This window comes from Carcharodon carcharias, chromosome 6, assembly GCF_017639515.1.
Source record: "Carcharodon carcharias isolate sCarCar2 chromosome 6, sCarCar2.pri, whole genome shotgun sequence".
Lineage (NCBI taxonomy): Eukaryota > Metazoa > Chordata > Chondrichthyes > Lamniformes > Lamnidae > Carcharodon > Carcharodon carcharias.
Window position 1 is genome coordinate 59315680 of NC_054472.1, and position 15640 is coordinate 59331319.

Genomic DNA, 15640 nt, shown 5'->3' on the forward strand with positions numbered 1-15640 from the left:
AAAGTGACAATTATTTTTCCCTTTGAAAGCACAAGGGTTTTCTTACCTATAAACCAGCGTTATTTTACATTTAAATTCAGCCTTACTGACACATAGCAGAAGTGTCTATCTGTCCTTTGCTGCCTTAAACCCAGGAGCTGTCTTCTTTTGAAATGTAGGTCCTAATTGACATCTTACAGAACAGGCCAGTCATATCTGCTTTGAAGACCTGCTCTGTTTGGTAGTCTCTCTCCTGTGTGTATTCCCTGCAGCACCTTGGGAAACTCTCCTGCAGCTGCATGGCCAACTGAAGCAGCCTCCCCCACCAACTTCACAATATGCAGCCCAAAACAATTTTTAAAGCAATTGAACCATCCTGTGCTGGCTGAGGATTTTTTGGAAATAGGAGAGGCGCCTTCTGTACCACCTTCATCATCAGCAGCACTACCCTCTTTATTACTCAATGTTCTGGTGCTATTTAAAGGCTTGGTTTCGAATGATTGGTCCATTAACTGGATTCCTCCTTTGGTGCTCGTGCTCAATCCACATGTTGAGTAGTAACTTCTCCATTTCCTACAAGTGTGGATCGCTCTTGCTTACAAAAGATATCTTGGCAGTACAACCCCCAGAAACACTAACTCTGGCCCTTATTTTTTCTTCAGACTGCCTAATGTACCCGATTGTGGATTAATTCACAAAGTTTTCCCTGGCCAGTATGGAAGCACTTGCACCATTTTGCAGTCTATCGATGATTGTGACTTTTTGTTCAAGTGCAATCAATTTCCTAGGATGCTTTCTGCTTAGCTGTGACTCTTATTTTTAGTAAAATGCTGTCCTGTCTTGTAACTGTACTGCAAAATACTGTACTACTGTATAATCTTGTAAATCACAGCAACCCACGTGCACCTGGTGACTACACATGCGCAGTGAAGGGACTTTGCGGTGCACGCTTTCTTCGAGGAGTGTTTCTAATGGAATTTTATAAGGTACAGTACGTTCTTTATTAACCTTTGTGCTTGTGTGTTGTTTAAATCATGATTGTCACATTTTTAACTGCAGATGAGCGAGGTTTCGGGGCAAAAACTGCGATTTGATACAGTTTTGTGCGGGTAACTGGAATTCCGAAGGGGGGGTGGGCGGTGCAAACTGCAGGAGTTTACTGGATAGCATTCTGTAGCTAAAAATGGGATTGATTTATATGCTGAGTATATGCAGAAGCATAACTTTTGGTGCCAAAAAAATGGGTAGCTGCTTTATACATCGGGTCCATTTATACGCCGTGGTCTACAGTAAATATATATAGTTCTTTTAAGGTAGTAAAATGTCCAAAGTGCTTCACAGGGGTGTGAAAAAACAAAATTTGATACCGATCCACATAAAAAGAGTTATTCCCTAGGTCAAAATCCTGAACGTCCTTCCTAACAGCACTGAGGTGTACCTACTCCAAATGGCCTGCAGCGGTTCAAGGCGGCAGCTCACCACCACCTTCTCAAGGGCAGTTAGGGGTGGGCAATAAATGCTGACCTAGCCAGTGATGCCTGTGAAAGAAAAAAGAAATTAGATCAAATGAACACATGGTTGGTCAAAGAGTAGGATTTAAGGAGCTTTTTGAGAGTAAAGATAGGTGGGGATCTGGAGAGGTTTAGGGAGGAATTTCCAGAACTCAGGGATTTGGTAGCTGAAGGCACAGCCACTAATGCTGGAGCAACTAACATCAGGTACATTGAAGATGCCACAATTGGTGAGCAACAGATATCTGAAGGTTGTAAATCTGAAAGAGTTTACACAGATAGGGAAGGGTGAGGCCATGGAAGAATTTGAAATCAACAATGTACGGTTTAGTAGTAAACTCACAAATAATTTTCACTATCCAAAGGTGATGGCGGGGGGAGACATTCATTTTCTGCTCTTTAATAACTCTTATGCATTGTTAACTAAGTATTCTGAAGTGGGATATCTCTCACCATCTTTATGCTTCTAAGTTAATCTACTGCAAAATAGAAAAACCTGCAGGTAATTGTGTATGTCCATTGTGTGCACACTCAGTATCCATCTTCTTCAACACCAGGCAGCTTAGGAGCAGATGGTAGAGCCAAGGTTTAGGTCCCTGAAGTGTGAACAGGGATACTTGTTAATAAGCTGAAGTGACTAAAACTACACAGTTCATTAGAGCTGCTTGTTCAGCTAGAACCATTGGGCCATTGGTTTTTCAGTTATTTGCAGCTTAGTCCATTAGTGAGCCTAGCTAGTTGATCACTTATCAATAAATTATTGATTCTGTCACAGGGAATTGCTTACTTCCCTCAAAGGGTGTAGTTGTTAGTTGGTCGTCGGAAAGCTAATACAGGTTTATAACCTATAATGTAGCTTATACACTGCAAATATTGAGTACGTTTTTCCACTACTGTAATTGCCCCTCACTCAGAATTTACAATTTATACCTCCTAAACTCCTCCAAACTTTCCCTTTTCATACGAATCTCCAAATATGCAATCCTACATGCTCTCCCTTGTGCTTACATCATCACGGAGTTAAAATTACGGCTCATTGTATAATTTCCCAATCCAATTTACGCTTATGAATCTGTGAAATACAGTTTCTCTCTCAGTATTACATTCATCCTAAAATAATTAAATATTCAGTTGTGGCCTTCCCTTTCATAGTTTTCAGCAATGGCTCTTTATTTTCCTTTTTTTTTAAAGTGATATTGCATGCAATATGACTTTCTGATGATTTTGGACCACGATTTGCTATAGCAGGTCATCTAACAGCATATCATATGTCAAAAGTTAGAATTGTTCTTGCACATTTAGGTTTTAAAAGTTTTTGCATGGCAAGTTGCTGAAACTGTAGGCTGTAGTGCAGGGAGGGAAAAAAGGCACCTGGGATCTGATGGCAATCCATCTGTATCCTCTTATGATTGAAGGATTGTGAAATTAACCAAGCAAGGACTGAGCAAATGTTAATTAGAGTAGGTGAATTCAATGTCAAATTAGTTACAAAAAGAGAAATAAAGAGATGGACAGTAAGATTGGATTGAGAGAGAAACAAGAGATAGGACAGAAATGTAAAAGAAAAATTATAGTTTTGAAATCCCCAATTAAAAATTTGAAGGAATGAGCTTCACACTAGTAACAGTTATTTTTCAGTGCCAGAGAGGTTGCTTGGCAGCAATTAACACTAATCTCAGCATTAAAGGTTACTTAGACTGGAAAGGACAATTTAACTTTGTGGTGAGTTTAGTTCCTTATCAGCTGTGGAAATGCAGCAAATTCGCGCCACTCAATGAATGCCAATAATGAGCCAGGCAGAAAGGTACTGCTTTCGGGAATCTAATAACATAGCACACAACTACAAAAGCAGCTTTGGATCTAAGCATTTAACTGCATTTCTGCCCTTGCCTGAAGTTGTCTTACCACTTACATATAAATAGCAGCAAAAACTGTTAGCTTCACTATTATTTTGACAGGAAGATCTGGATACAGTAGTGTATGTGGATACAGTAGTAAATGGATTATATTTTTAAGTGTAGTGTGTAGTCTAACAAAACTAAAAATTGAACAAAAAAAATAAAAAAGGGAAAAGCAGCAAATTGAACTACTGAATTTTTGAAGGAACTCCGAAGAATAAGCATGAAATTTTAAATCAAGTTTTCATGCGATCATGCCATAAAATCATTCTTGTGCAAAGTAACCTGTTCTCAATTTTATAAAGGCAATTTAATAAAAGGAACATCTGTCATTATATAATTATTTGCATATCTTGTGTGATAAGTAGAGTAACCTGATAAAGACTACTGTTTCAGACTATCTCACAATAAATTTTAAAAAGTGAATCAAAGCAATATTTAATAAATTTTCAGCATTAGAGCTGGAGTTCTGAGATTACCTGTGTTCATTCTTGAATAGACAAATTTATCACCTTGCGATAAAATCCCCACTTCCATTCTTAATATAAGACTTTTCATTAACTCAAATTGCAAACATTTAATAAAATACTTAAATACTATAATCACTACTTCAAAATACATATTTCAAAAAATGAAATAATTACTCATCACAATAGAAAGACACCAAGCCCAAGAAGCATAGTAACAACAATCAATTCCTCCGTTACTTACTACAGAGCAGCTCCTGCAAACTTTTGAAAATTATTGAGCACAAAGGAGCTGCATGCTTTGCTTACTTTAAAGGGTACAACGTATATTTGCTTCAATATGATATTGTAATTGGCCAATAGTCACCTGGGCAAACACAACATGAACGTACATCTGTGCAAAATATTTAGGTGATGATTAGTGTCTAGAGTTGGTAATCATAATTGCAAAAAAAAATAGAGACAGTGGAAAGCATTTAAATGGATAATTAAAACATTATTCCGTTTTGCAGCATTAAGCTATTGTGCAAGTTTAGCTAACAAGTAGCTTGGTCAGACATAACAGGAAGTTCCCAGATTCAAATCTAGGCCTAGACTGGGTTTGCTGATCTTAACAGTGGTTTTACAATTGACTTCAACGCCTATTGATTAGCAAAGGGAAAACTGGCTAGGATTTCCACCCTTTAATTGTTATCCAATTACCTCTGCTGTATGGTTATGGATGTCAGGTAGTGACAGGATCCATTTGATTATGGTCAAATAATCTGCAAACATTCACCAATAAGGCTCATGCTTGAATATTGATGAGTTATTGGAGAAAATCTTCGTTCATAAAATTATACTCTTGCAAACAAGGAGTCCTTGACTTCAGAGAGGAAAGGAGTACACCAGCAGTAAAAAATAAAAAATATGCTTCTTGGAAAATGAGTCTGGGGGAATGCAAGAAGGAAAGGCCTGATGATAATCTTAGCCAGGTAGCTGCAAGCATTACAACTGGTCTCAGTATGAATTAGGAACTACAGCTTACAAAAAAAAGAATCGCCTCCCCAGTCTCAACACAGTGGCCTATGTTGCACGCAGTACGTACAGAATGACGAGAGGCTTGTGCTCTGTCGTGAGATGCTCCACTCTCCAACTCCATTAACATGCTATCTGATCAAGTTTAATGCATGATGGATAATTACTTTGGCAAAGTACCTATTTAGCTGTTAAGATAGGAAAACTGTGTCCAGGGTGGCTCTTGGGAGGGAAGGAGAAATAATTTGGTGGGGGAGAAGGGGTACATCAAACTGTCTCTACTACTTTATGCAAGTAGAACACAATATGTGTAATCAATATTCTTCAAGGAAGGTGTACATCACCTAACATTGGAGTGCCTTCTACTAATTAAAAGCTCAAATCATTCTATCATGCTCAGGAATCCCTCAAGAATTGTACAATAGAACTTGGAGCTTCCCTGTACTGTAAGCATCCATTTTCAGGTAAATCAGGGGTTTGGCATGAAGTGAGAAGGAAATTTGTATCTTCTGGTTTGCTCATTTATTTGGGTGATAACAATAATGGTGGTGCCTGTTCAAATGAAGACAATTATCTGGGACCAGCAAAATTTCAATGCTTGCCAGATGGCTCATAAACTCCAAACAGTGATAGCAACTGATCCACATCAGTTGGTCCACTAAGCATCCCAAACTGGCAGGGATATAATAGTGTGATGGTCAGGAGTTGTAATTATGTTTCCTCTTGTAGTAATTGAACTTGTTCACATTTTCCATTGTACTTTTCATGTGCTAGTGCCATTAAGTTTTCTTGTAAAGATTACTTAAACAACTTGTGGTGGATATCAAAAATCCACTGGCTTGAATTGCTACAATAGGCTCTCAATATAGTTTTGCTGCATGATCTGAAGTTGACCCAAGTCCTAAGGAAGTAGTCCTGTGGATGAAGGATTGTTACATGCAAAGACATAATATAACTTAACCTGAAAATAGGGTATTTTTATTAATATGTTTGTCACTTGAAAGAAAATCCTTAAAAAGATCACATAGTTCATATGGATTCATTTTTGCCCAACTCCTTAAGGACATTTTCAAATGTGGAATACATCTGGTAAGCATGGTTCAATGTTGATATTTCCACAGTTGGTTTAAGAGCATTAAAACAATGTCCAAGTTCAAGAACACTGGTGCATTCGAACTAGTGAGAGGAAAGCAACCAGGTCTGATCTTGCTCCAGTACACCAAATTATTTTTTTAAGGTGGAGGGGAGAGGTCATGTCCTGTTTGAGGCTTTAACAATTTGCTTTATTTGAACTATACATTATAACCTAAAAAAACATTTATAAATAGCACCCAAAAAGCTGCATCTTCAGAATATGCCTCATTTACACCAATAAAGGAATAGCTGCTTTACAACCTAACCTTTTGTTGAAAAGCACTATCTGCTATGAACTGAGATCCAACATACATGGAACAGATGATGTGCAGGGGATCACAAAGGAAGAGGAATGTGCCCTTTAAGTGCACATATTTTGAATATAAGTAGACTAACCAGATTTTCTGAATGACTTTAAAAATCTCAATTTTACAATGAGGAACAGAAAAGCTGAGAGTGTCTTCACATTTACCCTGTTTGTAATGCCCAAGATCTTAATATTTTTCTTTTGTCAATTTTGTGCTAATCATGAACATTGGTGAATGGAATATGTTACATCTTGGACATGGTAGGAGCATTAAGCATTGTCAGATCCTGCACAGTTATATTAGATGCAGAGGAAAACTTACTTTATTCTGTCTCAACATTGTGCCTCAGTTGCAATCTTTGAAATGTATCTGTGGATGCACCAGTGAGACATTTTTCCTATTACCATATCAGCCAAACACTCATTCTTCTTGATAAAGACTGTTAATTAGGGCCAAATTCGAGGGCAGTTTTCCTTGTAGGCCGCTAGGATCTGGACTGTGACAACCAGTTCTGCCAATGGGTTCCACCAAGGCCATTCAGCTCCTAATCAGACAAAAGCATTGAACTTAAGAGGTGAGGAAAGAGTAGAGTGACTGCTCTTGACATCTAGGCTGTATTTGACTGAGTGTGGCATCAAGGAGCCCTGGCAAAACCGAAGTCAATGGGCATCAGGGGAAAACTCTCCACTGATTAGAATCATACCTAGCACAAAGGAAGACGGTTGTGGTTGTTGGAGATCAATCATTTCAGTCCTGGGATATCGCTGCAGGAGTTCTTCAGAGTAGTCTCCTGGCTGAACCATCTTTAGCTGTTTCATCAATGGCCTTCCCTCCATCATAAGGTCAGAAGTGGGGATGTTGACGGATGACTGCACAATGTTCAGTACCGTTTGCAACTTCTCAGGTACTGAAGCAGTCCATGTCCATATGCAGCAAGACCTAGAAAACGTTCAGGCTTGGGTTGATAACTGGCTAGTAACATTCGTGCCACACAAGTACCAGGCAATGACCATCTCCAACAACAGAGAATCTAGCCATCTTCCCTTAACATTCAATGGCACTACCATTGCTGAAGCCCCCACTATCAACATCCTGGGGGTTACCACTGATCAGAAACTGAACTGGACCAGCCATATAAATACTGTAGTGGCAACAGCAGGTCAAAGTCAGGAATTCTGTGGAGAATAACTCACCTCCTGAATCCCAAAAAACTTGTCTACCATCTACAAAGCACAATTCAGGAGTGTGATGGAGTACTTTCCTCTTACCTGGATGACTGCAGCTCCAACACTCAAGAAACTCAACACCATCCAGGACAAAGCAGCCTGCTTGATTGGCATCCCACCCACCACAATAAACATTCACTCCCTCCACCACTGATGCACAGTGGCAGCAGTGTGTACAATCTACAAGATGCATTGCAGCAACTCACCAAGGTTCCTTCAACAGCACCTTCCAAACCCACAACCTCTACTACCTAGAAGGACAAGGGCAGCAAGTGCATGGGAACACAACCACTTGCAAGTTCCCCTCCAAGTCACACACCATCCTGACTTGGAACTATACCGCCATTCCTTCACTGTCACTGGGTCAAAATCCTGGATCTCCTTTCCTAACAGCATTGTGGGTGTTCCTTCAACACAAGGACTGCAGCGGTTTAAGAAGGCAACTCACCTCCACCTTCGCAAGGGCAAGCGATGCCCACATCCCATGAAGGAATAAATAAAAAGATTATTCTACACAAGACGTTACAGACAACTGAGGAATCTAGTAGTTAAACCAACAGTTTTGGCCGGAGGACCAAGGTCTCAAAAGTGAAAGATTAATTTGTAACCCAATGGACCGTCAAATCACAAAATCGTTACAGCGCAGAAGTAGGCTATTTGGCCCATTGTGCCTGCACCGGCTCTCCAAACGAGCATTGTGACAGTGCCTTTCTCCTCGTACCCTTGCACATTGTTTCCATTCAAGTAATCATCTAATGCCCTCTTGAATGCTACAATTGAACCTGCATCTACCACACTTCCAGGCAGTGCATTGCAGACTCGAAAAAGTTTTTTCTCACATCACATTTGCTTCTTTTGCAAATCACTTTAAATCTGTGCCCTCTCGTTCTCGATCCCTTGACGAAGGAAACAGTTTCTCCTTATCTACTCTATCCAGTCCCCTAATGATTTTGAACACCTCTATCAAATCTCCTCTTAGCCTTCTCCTCACCAAAGGGAACAGTCCCAACCTCTCCGATCTATCTTCATAACTCAAGTTTCTCATCGCTGGAACCATTCTTGTAAACATCTTTTAAACTCTCTCCAATGCGGTCACATCCTTCCTGTACTGTGGTGCCCAGAACTGTACACAACACTCCAGCTGAGGTCTAACTAGTGTCCTATATAAGCTGAGCAAAACCTCCCTGCTCTTGTACTTATTGCCCTTATAAATAAAGCCCAGGATACTGTATGCTTTATTAACTGCACTCTCCACCTTTCCTGCCACCTTCAATAATCAATGCACAATACACCCAGGTCTCTCTGCCACTGCACACCCTTAAGAATTGTATCCCTTATTTTATATTGTCTGCCCATGTTCTTCCTACCAAAATGAATCACCTCTCAGTTCTCCGCATTTAACTTCATCTGCCACCTATCTGCCCACTCCACCAACTTGTCTATGGTCTTTTGAAGTTCTACACTGTTCTCCTCATAAGTTTGCAATACTTCCAAGTTTTGTATCATCCACAAATTTTGAAATTATCCTCTGCACACCAAGATTTAGATCATTAATATATATCAAGAAAAGCAAGGGTCCCAATACCAACCCCTGGGGAACGCCACTACTAACCTTCCTCCAGCCCGAAAAATATCTATTGACCATTAACCTACTTCCTATCACCCAGCCAATTTTGTATCCATGTTGCTACTGTCCCTTTTATTCCATGAGTTATAACTTTTCTCACAAGTCTGTTGTGTGGTACTGTATCGAATGCCTTATCAAAGTCCACGTAAACCACATTACCCTCATCAACCCTCTACGTTACGTCTTCAAGTAGTTAAACATGATTTCCCCTTTATAAATCCATGCTGACTCTTCCTTATCAACCCACATTTTTCCATGTGACTACTAATTCTATCCAGAATAATTTCCTCTAGAAGCTTCCCCACTACTGAATTTAAACTAACTGGTCTATAATTGCTGGGCTTATCCTTTCAAACTTTTTTAAACAAGGACGTAATGTTTGCAATTCCTCAGGTTCTCCAAATGCTGAACAAATATAGGCAAACAACAGCACTGCATGGTACATTCAGCAATACAGAAGGGATTTTTCCAACCCTTCCGATGTGCTGCAATTCAGGCAAAACTTGAAAAGCTGTTTGAGCAGGCGGGGATAGGTGGGATGGAGATATACTAATAAGCTAAATTTTATGTTGAAATTTTCAAGCCAAAAAAGTAATTCTACTGGGCTTTAAGGTTCTCAGTTTGGAATAGGTATAATCTATGTGAAAGACAAAAGGGAGAAATAACTGAACATTGCTGCCATTTGTTGACCTTTAAATGGGATTTGAAAGAAGGAAAAAAAAAATAGGTGCCAGTCAGCTACCCATGCATAATTTTAAAAATGTCCACCTAACATCTATTCTTCTAACCACTATCTGAATCAGAAATTGCTTAAATTCCTATCTGAATGCTTTAACTGGGCTAAAATACAATCTGAAGATAGTAGGCTATTCCACAATGACGGTGATCACAAATTGATTAGCTTAGTTTAGTTTGCAGCTTCTTAAGTTTATAGGTGAGATTTCACATTATCATGATGTAGTTTTGCACAAAATACTTCTTTACATTCACATTATTGATTTCCTTCAGTTATCAGAATTCCTTTCCTTGGTTTTCTGAAAAGTGTTGATTTAACATAGTATCAGACAGTGATTGCCTAAACATGAAGATTAGAAACTAAGATTTTTTTTCTAGACAGAAGGCTGTAATCAGAGTTACTTTTGAGAAGAATGGCTGAAACCAAGTGTAAATTGTGATATCCCACTAATGTTCTCTGAATCTGAACCATATGAACAATGGAAAAATGAAGCCGATATCTGGACACGGGTTATGTTGTTACCAAAGAGGAAACAAGGTATGGCCTTGGCACTGTTGCTTCCTAATAAAAGCATGATCAGGTGCAAAGCATTTTATGAGCTAGAGGCCCATCAGTTGGATACTGATGACGGTTTGGATGTTCTATTACGTTTCATGGATGTAATTTATGAGATAATCTATTAAATGCATACGAGGCATCGTTAGACTTTGATAAATTTAGAAAGATGGACAATTATTCCATTGAAGAATACTTCACGGAATTAAATAGAATGCAGAAATTCAATTTGGAAATTGCTTGTTCAGTGCTCGTTTTAAATTGTTGAGTTGTGTTATATATAGTATGATTTTAGTGACAATTCAGAGGAGCTGAGCGGGGTTAAAAGCCAGCGAGAGAAAGTGAGAATTCAGAGGAGCTGAGCGGAGTTAAAAGCCAGCGAGAGAAAGTGAGAATTTAGAGGAGCTGAGCAGGGTTAAAAACCAGCGAGAGAAAAAAAGTGAGAATTCAGAGGAGTTGGGAGGGGCTAAAACCAGCAAGAGAAAGCGAGAATTTAGAAGAGCTGAGCGGGGTTAAAAGCCAGTGAAAGTGAGAATTCAGAGGAGCTGAGCTGGGTTAAAAGCCAGCGAGAGAAATTGAGAATTTAGAACAGCTGAGCAGGGCTCTCTCTATTACAGTCTGTGGGTTCAGAGCCATGCTCGGAAACACAAATTGAGGTGTGACACCACAGGGAAGTTATAAGTTGATTGACTGGTGAGTATTGCTGCTTCGGTTCTAAGTCTAGGAAGATTAAAAATAATGCATTAAGTAACAAATGAATAGCTGATAACTGTTCTTTGAAGCAAGGTTTATTAATAATAGTAAGGTGCGTTAAATAGGGTGTATCAGTATTATGAGGTTTACTAATAGCAGTAAGGTTTATTGGCATTGGTAAGGTTTATTAGCAGAAGCAAGATTAACTAATAAATAGGGAAATGGCAGGGCTGGTCAGATCTCCAGAGTGCACATCCTGTGCTATGTGGGAACTGCAGGATCCTTCAGGTGAACCAGATAACCATTTGTGCAGGAAGTGTCATCAGTTGCAGCAGCTTGAGCTGCAGATTTCAGAAGTTGAGCAGCAGCTTGCATCACTGCGGTGCATCCATGAGCTTGAGCGCTTTGTGGATAGCATGTTTACAGATGTGGTCACCCCACAGCTTTAGAGTATGCAGGGAGAGAGAAAGAGAATGGGTGACCATCGGGCAGTCAAAAAGGAACAGGCAGGTGTTGCAGGAGTCCCGAGAGTATCCTACTCTCCAACCAGTATTCAGTTTTGATAGCTGGTTGGTTCATCCAGGGAATGCAGCCAGAGCCAAGTCCATGGCAACAATGTCAGCTCAGCTATACATGGGGGTACAAGGAAGACTGGAAGAGCAATGGTAATTAGGCATTTCTGTGGCCGAAGATGTAATTCCAGGATGGCATGTTGTCTCCCTGATGCCAGGGTTAAGGATGTCACTAAGCAGCTGCAGGGGACCGAGGTGAACAGCCAGGAGTCATAGTCCACATTGGTACCAATGACATAAGCAGAAAGGAGAATGTGGTCTTGCAGTCAGAATTTAGGTACCCTGACAGGAAATTAGCAAGCAGGACCTTAAAAGTAATAATTTCCAGATTACTCAAAGTACCTAGTACAAGTGAGCATAGAAATAGGAGGGTAAGACAGATGAATGCATGGCTGGAAAGATAGTGTAGGAGGGAGGGTGGGACATGGGAAAGGCTCTGAGGGCGATGAGAGCTGTACAGGCCAGACAGTTTGTACCTAGATAGATCCGGGATGCAATTCCTTGCGAGGTGTTTTGGTAGTTCTATTGGGGAAGACTTTAAACTAACGAGGCAGGTGCATGAAACACTGGGAGAGATAGATAGCCCTAGTATAAGGAATAGTAATTATTAGGTGGGATCAGAGTAAGGGAGAATGTAATAAAGTATAAATCAGGGTTGCTATGCATGTATGTGAATGCATGGAGTATGGTAAATAAGACTAGTGAGCTACAGGCACAGATTGCCACACGGAAATACAATGTTATGGCTATAACAGAGACCTTGCTAAAAGAATGGAAGGACTTAGTGTTAAACATTCCTAGATACATCGTGTACAGGAAAGATAGGAAAGGAAGAAAGAGGAGGGGTGATGGTATTGATTAAGGAGAGCATTGCAGTGCTGGGGAAAAAGGATGTCCCACGGGAGTCAAAGACAGAATCTATCTGGCTAGAGCCAAGGAATATAAAAGGTGGAATTACATTGTTTGCAGTAGTCACTAGGCTACCAACTAGTCAGGAGGATGTAGAGGAAAAATTACAAAATTTGCAAGGAAATTACAGAGAGGTGCAAGAATTACAGAGTAGTTATAACAGAGGACTTTAATTATTCGAATATAGACTGGGATATTACTAGGGTAAAGGGGCAGAGAGGGGAAAGAGCTCCTAATGTGTTCAAAAAAATGTTCTACACCAGTATGCTTCCAGTCTATGCTGACTATGGAAAGAGGCAAAGAACAAACCAAAGTAAGAATAATTAACTGGGGAAAAAAGCCAACTTCAATGTGGTAAGGACGGATCTGGGCCAAATAAATTGAAGTCAAAGGTTGGTAGGAGCTGAACATAGTAGCTGAACAATTGGCTATCTTCAAAGAGACAGTTCAGGCACAGTCAAGGTATATTCCCTCAAAAGGGAAAGATAGGGTGGGTAAACAAAGCCAGAGCTCCCTGGATGACAAGAGGTAGAAATTAAGATAAAGAAGAAAAAGTGCACTTATAACAAATGTCAGGTAGAAAATACAATTGAGAGTCAGGCTGAATAAAGAAGGTTCTGAGGTGAGGTGAAAAAGCAAAGGGAAGCAAAGAGGAAGTACAAAAAGAAACTGGTAGTCTTCTATAATCATATTAATAGCGCTAGGAAATAGAGATAGTTTAATAAGTTATATTTGTATTTGTAAGTGTTGGGAATGAGTTTTAGCTTTAAAGTTTAAATTTGATTTTTATTTGTGTTAAGAGAAGGTCAAATTGAGTTTCAGTTTCACTTTAAAAGATGCCTGCATTTCTAATGAGGGTTTACGGTTGTTGCAGCTAAGTTAAACAAACAAGAATAGAGAAACTGGGCGCTGCCTAGCAACTGTGGTCCAGAGAGGCAGGTCCCTCCCACAGACACACAGAAGAAACTAGACTTGGAAGCTGTGAGTTCATTTGATTTTGAAAGTAGCTGCCAGGAGAGATTGAAGCAAAGGGGATATATAGCCAGTCCCCAAGCTAAAGAAAATAAACCAAAATCCATGGAAGTAGAACAGGAGAAAGTCCCAAGCAGACCTTATAGTCAAAAGGAGGGCAGGAACATGGAAAATATCCTGTTAAGTGAAGTTAAGAGTGAAGGGCAGAAAGGCTCCAAGCTTCAGATTTAAAGAGACAAAAGCTGCAGAAAGCAGATTTAAAGTGAGAACAGCTTGCAAGAGGTCAGAAGGTGCAAAGAGACAACTGAAGGTCTGTCAGTCTTTGCTATGGGCATGTGAAGCAGTGGTGTACTGTTGACAACTGAGTCGGAGAGAGAGAGTGCGTGGAAGACAGCTTGAATGCATGTGGTGACCCAGGGGAGAACATCGGAAGGAGAGTTCGATACTCTGGAGGTGAACCCTTGTGGAAGGCATCTGAGAGAAAGCGTTGGTTTGGGAGAAGATTCCAAAATGGGCTCTTGGAGAGTGCAGATTGGAAACCCTCGTGTGAAAGACAGAGTGCAGTGAGACTGAGTGGCTCACTGTGTGACAAGCATATGGGCGAGGTAATTGATGGGAGATCCATAGCATCTGATTGAGGTGGCATCTGTCACTTGATTTCAGAATGTGGTGTGTCTGACCACAGGTTGCCAACTGGGTTACATGGACTGTGCACTTACTGTGAACACTAAAGTATAAGGTAGCTTTTGTAACTTGTGTTATCCTTACAAGTCTGCTTACCTGTAAAGGTATAGTTGTGGGTGAAGGAGTATTGTAATATAGTTAATCTTTTCTTGTTTAATAAATGCTTTATGCTTTTTTTTTTAAAGAAGTGCAAAAGCTGACTCCGGTGAGACTGTTCAGTAGCTCCTCTCCACGTATCTGAACAAAAAAATAGAAGTTAGGATCTATTAAGCTGGGTTCCACCCTGGGATCAGGCTTGTCCAGTGATAACCTCAGCTGGGGATTATAACAATAGTAGAAGGGTGGTAAAAGGGAAAGTGGGGCTAATTAGGGACAAAAAAAGGGGATTTATGCACGGAGGCAGAATTGAGGTATTAAATGAATACTTTGCATCTGTCTTTACCAAGGAAGAAGATGCTCCCAAGGCCATGTAGGAGGTAATTCAGACACCAGAAGGATTTAAAATTAATATGCATTGGATAGGCTGTCTATACTTAAAATTGATAAGTAACCAGGACCAGATGAGATGCATCCAAGGATACTGAGGAGTGAGAGTGCGGCAAGTACAGAGGCACTGGCTATAATTTTTCAGTCTTTCTTTGACCTGGGGTGGTCCCAGAGGACTGGAGAATTGCAAATGTTACACCCTTGTTCAAATAAAGGTTATAAAAGATAAAAATGTGAAGTGATTCATTTCGGTCAGATGAACATGGAATGACAATAAAAAAAGGGTACAATTCTAAAGGGGGTGCAGCAGCAGAGGGGCCTTGGTGCATATGTGTATAAGCCATTGAAGGTGGCACAGAATATAAGAGCAAAGAGGTTATGTTGAACTTGTGTAAGACACTAGCTCAGCCTCAGCTGGAGTATTGCATCCAATCCTGGGCGCCGCACTTCAGGAAGGTTGTGAAGGCATTGGAAAGGGCACAGAAAGGATTCATGAGAATGGTTCCAGGGATGAGGAGCTTCAGTTATGAAGATAGTTTAGAAAAGTTATGACTGTTTTCCTTTGAGAAAAGAAGGTTGAGGGGAGATCTGGCGGAGGTGTTCAAGATCATGAAAAATCTGGACAGAGTAGGTAGAGAGAAGCTGTTCCCACTCAAAATGGTTAAGAATGACAAGGCACAGATTTAAAGAAATTGGCAAAAGAAGCAAAAGCGATATATAAAAAAAAAGTTTTTATGCAGTGAGTGGTTAAGGTCTGGAATGCACTGCTGGAGAGTGTGGTGGAGGCAGATACAATTGAAGCATGCAAGGGAATTAGATTTATCTGAAAAGGAAGAACATGCAGGGTTCCAGGGAGAAGGCAATGA

At 40.1% G+C, this 15640-nt stretch overlaps 1 long non-coding RNA gene across 1 annotated transcript; it reads right to left on the bottom strand.

Annotated features, from left to right (window-relative positions):
• Window positions 1–5828: 5828 nt before the first annotated feature.
• LOC121278654 lies at window positions 5829–7074 on the bottom strand. Its single transcript, XR_005943251.1, has 2 exons — window positions 7018–7074; window positions 5829–6858 (listed from the first exon to the last, which is right to left on the bottom strand). It is a non-coding gene; the product is annotated as an uncharacterized LOC121278654 (long non-coding RNA).
• Window positions 7075–15640: the final 8566 nt, after the last annotated feature.